The sequence below is a fragment of the Oncorhynchus clarkii genome, chromosome 22 (assembly GCF_045791955.1).
Source record: "Oncorhynchus clarkii lewisi isolate Uvic-CL-2024 chromosome 22, UVic_Ocla_1.0, whole genome shotgun sequence".
NCBI classification, from domain to species: Eukaryota; Metazoa; Chordata; class Actinopteri; order Salmoniformes; family Salmonidae; genus Oncorhynchus; species Oncorhynchus clarkii.
The window spans coordinates 24,138,215-24,144,007 of NC_092168.1; the positions used below are offsets into that span (position 1 = coordinate 24,138,215).

Here is a 5,793-nt window from a genome sequence, read left to right on the forward strand (position 1 = left end):
CATTTCATGCTGTATGATACATTTTTATACACAAAAAATGCATTGCGCAGTTGAGCATTTCTCATAATTCCAATCTTCCCTCCATGAGTTTTGGTGGGAATGTCACATTGTCTGGGAATGGATGGCATCACTGACACTGCCTGTGTGTCATTTCCTGTCACTGACCTTTACCAGAGATACTCTATGTAATGATGAGATGGTCTTGTCTCCGGCTTAAAAATGGGTATTGTTGTCCACAAACTCGGGAATGGTGGAGACCTTATTTCAATACTTTCTTTGGATATTAGATAAGGGGTGTTGACTATTTGATGAGGGGTGTTGTCAGCAACTGCCTGAATTCTATGGTGAAGGTATTTCAAATTCATTGAGAAGTGAGAACCAACACCAACTTATTGGAAAGGTAAGTCAGTCATTCATTTAGCAGTCCTTCAATAGCAAAGCCAGCTAAATATAGGCTGTCATTTTTTTATGAAGTAGCTATTGTCGCTTGGTAGATAGCTGACTGTTGTCAGAGAGCAGGAGTTGTTGAGGAAAGCTGACAGTGTTAGCTAGCTATGTACAAAAATTGTTGCTACGAAGTAGAAAAACACCTTGATAGGGGAGGCGCATGCAAGCACATGAGGACATTTGGCTAGGATGGAACAAATTACACCGAACAAAAATATAAATGCAACATGTAAAGTATTGGTCCCATGTTTCATGAGCTGAAAATATTACTTCTCTCAAATTGTGTGCACACATTTGTTTACATCCCTTTTAGTAAGCATTTCTTCTTTGCCAAGATAATCCACCCACTTGACAGGTGTGGCTCATTTTTGGTTTTCAATGGAAGTAGAAAATAAGTAAGTTTATAGAAGTCTATGTTTGGACTAAACCAAGGCTGGTCCAGACCGGACAAAATCTGAACCAAGATGTCTACCAAACACGTTGCTATTTATTGCTGACCAGCAGATGTCACTGTTGTGCATTTTGAACAGCTAGTGAAGCTCTGTGTAATGAACTGTTTTTCGGCTCAATTTGGTGAAAGCACCGAAGACTTCAGAAAGCCTCGATTTCCCATCACTACTTACTTGCTGGTCTTATTTTGCATGGACAGATTTTGTGCAGAGTAAACCCTCTCACATCATCTCTTCCTCTCTGCCTTTACTACCACCTACTGTAATGTCCTTTGATGACCCTATCAGCTCATCATGTCAATATGTGCCAACTTACCTCAATACTGGCTGTTTACCTCTGCCACTGGCCTGGCCTGCCCAGTCAGCCTGACCTGAGAGCGGGGAAGGCGGTTAGAGAGACAGATAAAGAAACGAGGAGATGTGAGAATGAAAGAAAAACAAGAGTTTGAAAAATGAGAGAATGGGATAGGCAATGGAAAAAGGAAAAAACAGAACAAGACAAGGAGAGAAGACAGGTAAGAGGCTGAAAGAGAGGGAGGGTGATTTCATCAGGCTTATGTCAGTCAGTGCAACCTCATATGGAGTGTACCCAATCGATCATTGAGCAGTTCAGAGAAAAGCACTGGCCCATTTTAAAAGACTCACCTGGTGAACCATTGAATGAGCATTGATAGCACTTGGCTTTGAGCTGTATTGTTGGATATAGTCTATATGCAGGGATTTGGTATAAATGAAGAATTCAAAATACAACTTCAAATACCCTAAAGACCAATGTATGAAAATATAAGATACTGTTGTAAAGTACTGTATTTAATTAAAGTACATGTATTTTGTATTTATGAATACAAATACAATTTCACCACTAACATAATTCTCAGTAATGGTAACAGAAACGTTTTACTTGCTATGACTGTGATGTGTTGTTGCTTATCTACCTTAGTTGAACACACTGACACTCTGGATAAGAGGGTCTGCTAATGACCAAAATGTAAATGAATATGTAAAAATGGACAACTGCAAAGTACATTGGGTATTGACATTGGCCTTGTTTTGGGGAGGAGTTAATTTGAGTAATACTCAGCAAGCTTTGCAATTGTTCATTTTTACATATGCATTTACATTTTGTTCATTCAGCATCACACCATAGTGCCATCAGACTTTTGATACCAATGTAGGGTGAAAGGGGGCCACAAAATTGTGAACCGCTATAAAGAAATGGTATGATTTATTTTTTTTGTATTTTGAAAATACAAATGATAGCTTTCGAAAGCATATTGTTACAAAATCCATTGGTGTGTAGTTCAGCCCAGTGTAATTAAAATGTTGTAATACAACATTTTTTAAACACTGCTCATCTCTACCTATATGTTTATGCTGTGTGTCATCACTGTAGTATGGATGCTTGTGTGACTGACTATGTGTGTCAGTGTGTGTTTAGAAATGTGTTTGTGCATACAGGGGTATTTTGTTAGCACCAGTCAATTTCTTCCCTATTAGTGTGACACAAAATGTTCAGGATAAAAAGAAAGATCTACAAACACACCTCTTCTCTTTTCTCTGAGTTAACCTACCGCTGATGAAAGGGGAATGACGCAGAGCTGTCCAGTACCTTCATGGTGGTAGAACTGAAGAAAAATATAAACACAACATGTAAAGTTGTTGTCCCAGGTTTCTTTTCCCCAGACACGCACACAAAACTTATGTCTCTCAAATTTTGTGTGCAAATTTGTTTACATCCCTGTTAGTGAGTGTTTCTCCTTTGCCAAGATAATCCATCCTCCTGACAGGTTTGGCATATCAAGAAGATGATGAAACAGCATGATCATTACACAGGTGCACCTTGTGCCGAGGGGTATTTCTGTCTGTAATAAAGCCCTTTTGTGGGGAGAAACTCATTCTGATTGGCTGGGCCTGGCTCCCCAGTGGGTGGTTCTATGCCCTTCCAGGCCCACCCACGGCTGCTCCCTTGCCCAGCGATGTAAAAATCCATAGCCTATATTAATTTATTTCAATTGACTGATTTCCTTATATGAACTATAACTCAGTAAAATCTTTGAAATTGTTGCATGTTGATTTCACATATATATATATTTTTTAGTATAGTTACACCCACACAGTGCTTTTAACATAACAGTTTGTGCCAACAATTTTGTTGTAGTTCAGAAAACTTTTCAGGCTGACAATTGAGTAAACAAAAAAAAAAGCCCGTAGAAGTAGTTACTTAATAATAAGTAGTTGAATCAAAAATATTTGTTTAATTTGGGTTATTTGGTAACTGAGTGCTGGTTTTACTCTCATCCCTAGTTGACCCAGCTGCTGGGTCTTCTTTAATGTAATCCTTAGGTTATTTTCAAGAGGTGTGGCTTATTAGGGGCATGGCTTTCTTCATATTGTTTACATACTTCAAATGTGTTTTTTCCTTTCTTTTTTTTGCATTCTGCTATAACATGACATATTTTAATAATAAAACAACTCTGGGTTGTCTTCATTACGCATCACACTCCGTGGTGGAGATTTGTCTGGGGTTGTATCCCTTTCTCTACTCTCTCTACCCTCTCTCTCACTATCCCTTTCTTTGGACAACCAGGAGGGAGCAAAGGTAACAGTGGCTTGACCGTGGATGGTGCTGTCTCACTGGTCCAGCGGACAAGACCGGATACGCTGGAAGGACTGGGGGAAATGGAAAGGTAACAGTGGCTTGACCGTGACCTGACTCACCAGTCCACGGACCACCCCAGACTCCCCCTCCGATTAGAGTGCTGTTGAGGCGAGCCTAAAAGGCACAGTATGGTCATTCCAACGTCTGCATTGGCTGTGCAGCATTTACGGTGGTACGGCCTCTGCAGAATTCAGGGCATTCATACTTCTTGTGCTTCGCGGAGCTGTGCAGTTGAGCAGAGCTGTTGTGAAGGACGTTGTCAAGGAAGTGAGTTTGTGTTTATACCGGACCTCCAGCTCCCACCTACTGTCAACAAATCATGTCAATACGGAGCCCTCTGCATTGTTCCAAAATTTGGGAGGTGCACGTTGAAGCGGTAAGGAGCTCAATTTGGCCTCTGCATGCCTCCGGGGGCTTTGAAATTGCGTCACACCCTCCATACGGAGCCTCCGACCACATTTTCGTATCAAGCATTAATTGGCTTTTACTCCCTCTACCCTTGGCCTGCAGCCCTCCTCCCCTGCTTTTATGTTTTTCCCCATCTGCCCTCAGGCCACCACGACCAGACCAGGACCAGCTGACCGCCAACCACCGGGAGCAGACCAACAGAAAGAGAGCCCAGACCAGACACCTTCACCACCCGAACCAGAGGCATGGAGGAAGAACCAAAGACGCCAACCTTCACCTGGAGCAAGCAGACCACAGGGGAGTGCAACCATTAACCTCTGGGTCACAGGCTTCCAGGTGTGTCTGCTCACTCTGAGGTTTGTCCTTCCTCCTCCTGCAGGACCGGAGCAGACCCAAAAACCACCATCCCTCACCTGAACAAGATGACCGGGATGAACCCAGAAGCCATGCGCTGCTACAACGTGGTGTGACTGACGCTATTCTCCAACGAGGAGGGTGCCAAGGGCGGAGCCGCCAATCGCCGGGGAGCAACAGGAGCAGCAACAACAACCGCCAAACCAGAAATTATGAGCCGTCTGGAATTCAGCACGGCAGTTCTCCACAGAGGTATGGGCTTTGTGCCATCTGACCTGAACTGCCTGGTAAAACCCCCAGGGCTAAAGGAATCATTTGAAGCCAAGGTGATTCAAGAACCCCTAGCTACTAGAACAGTTTTGGTTAAAATACAGAAATTGTGAAGATAAGGTCCCATTTAACAAGTTCCCTGTAATTCCACTCTCAGATACAGAATCAAAAGTACGCTGGGGAACAACAGTCCAATTTCACAATGAAAGCATCTAAGAGCACAACATAGAAGTCTGGTTACCACGTTTTGCCACCCTCAAGTCAGTGGTTAGGAGGGTCCTGGATGAAGCCAAGGTCGGAACTAGGGGAACGGAAATGACTGGTTCACGCTGGGGAACAACAGGGGCTCCGTCCACTATTACGGCATGCCCAGACATCATCACTATTACAGCCTGCACAGCCATCATCTGCAAGATCTGTAAAGACAACCATCCCACCTCAGACTGTACCACCATACGCCCCTGTAACCTGTGCAGGAAAGGGGACTACTTCAGAACCTGCCTCAGTTTCTACTGGCCAATGCCACCAACCCCACTAACCCAAATCCCAAAGCCACCAACGCCCCTCCACCAGACGACAAGAACAACGAAGACCCAGAACCAGGCCCAGACCTTAACACAGGCACCTCCCAACCCAACATCCAAGATGTCCCAGAAACAGCCCCCACCCCTGTCGGACCCTCCAAATCTGACCCCCCCCCCCCCCACCAAACAAATCCTTTCCTAGCCACCTCCACCCTCTCCAATCCCCAGGTCAAAGGGGAGCAACTCCAGTTCTTAGACGACGACCCAAACTGGACAAAATTACAAAAAGGGGAAAAAAAACAGACAAACAACAGACCCACAAGAGACCAGACCAGAAGACCACCCGAGAACCCAAACACCAACACCAGCAAGCTTGACCCCTATCCCCTCCGAGAAACCGTCTCCCCTCCTAGACCCCTCACCATACCCCCCCCCCCCAGTCCATTGCTTCCTCTGATTGCTACTCCCTGCACCTTATGGTCCCTGATCCCCCACTCCCACCACCAACTGCCCTTGATCTTCCTACCATACTCCCTACTGCCACTGACTCCTCGCCCTGCTCCTTAACAATCCAGATCCAACCCCTTAGACCTCCCTGCTCCTGATCCCACATAGCAGCAAATCAGCCAGCCTTCACTCATCCCAGCATCCCCATTCTATCACCATGTCTATCACCAAGTCA

General features: G+C 44.5%; 1 long non-coding RNA gene across 1 annotated transcript; it reads left to right on the forward strand.

Annotated features, from left to right (window-relative positions):
- Positions 1-1,282: 1,282 nt before the first annotated feature.
- LOC139380690 (uncharacterized) lies at positions 1,283-4,217 on the forward strand. The gene is made up of 3 exons (XR_011628455.1): positions 1,283-1,411; positions 3,484-3,583; positions 4,108-4,217. It is a non-coding gene; the product is annotated as an uncharacterized lncRNA (long non-coding RNA).
- The last annotated feature ends 1,576 nt before the right edge of the window (positions 4,218-5,793 follow it).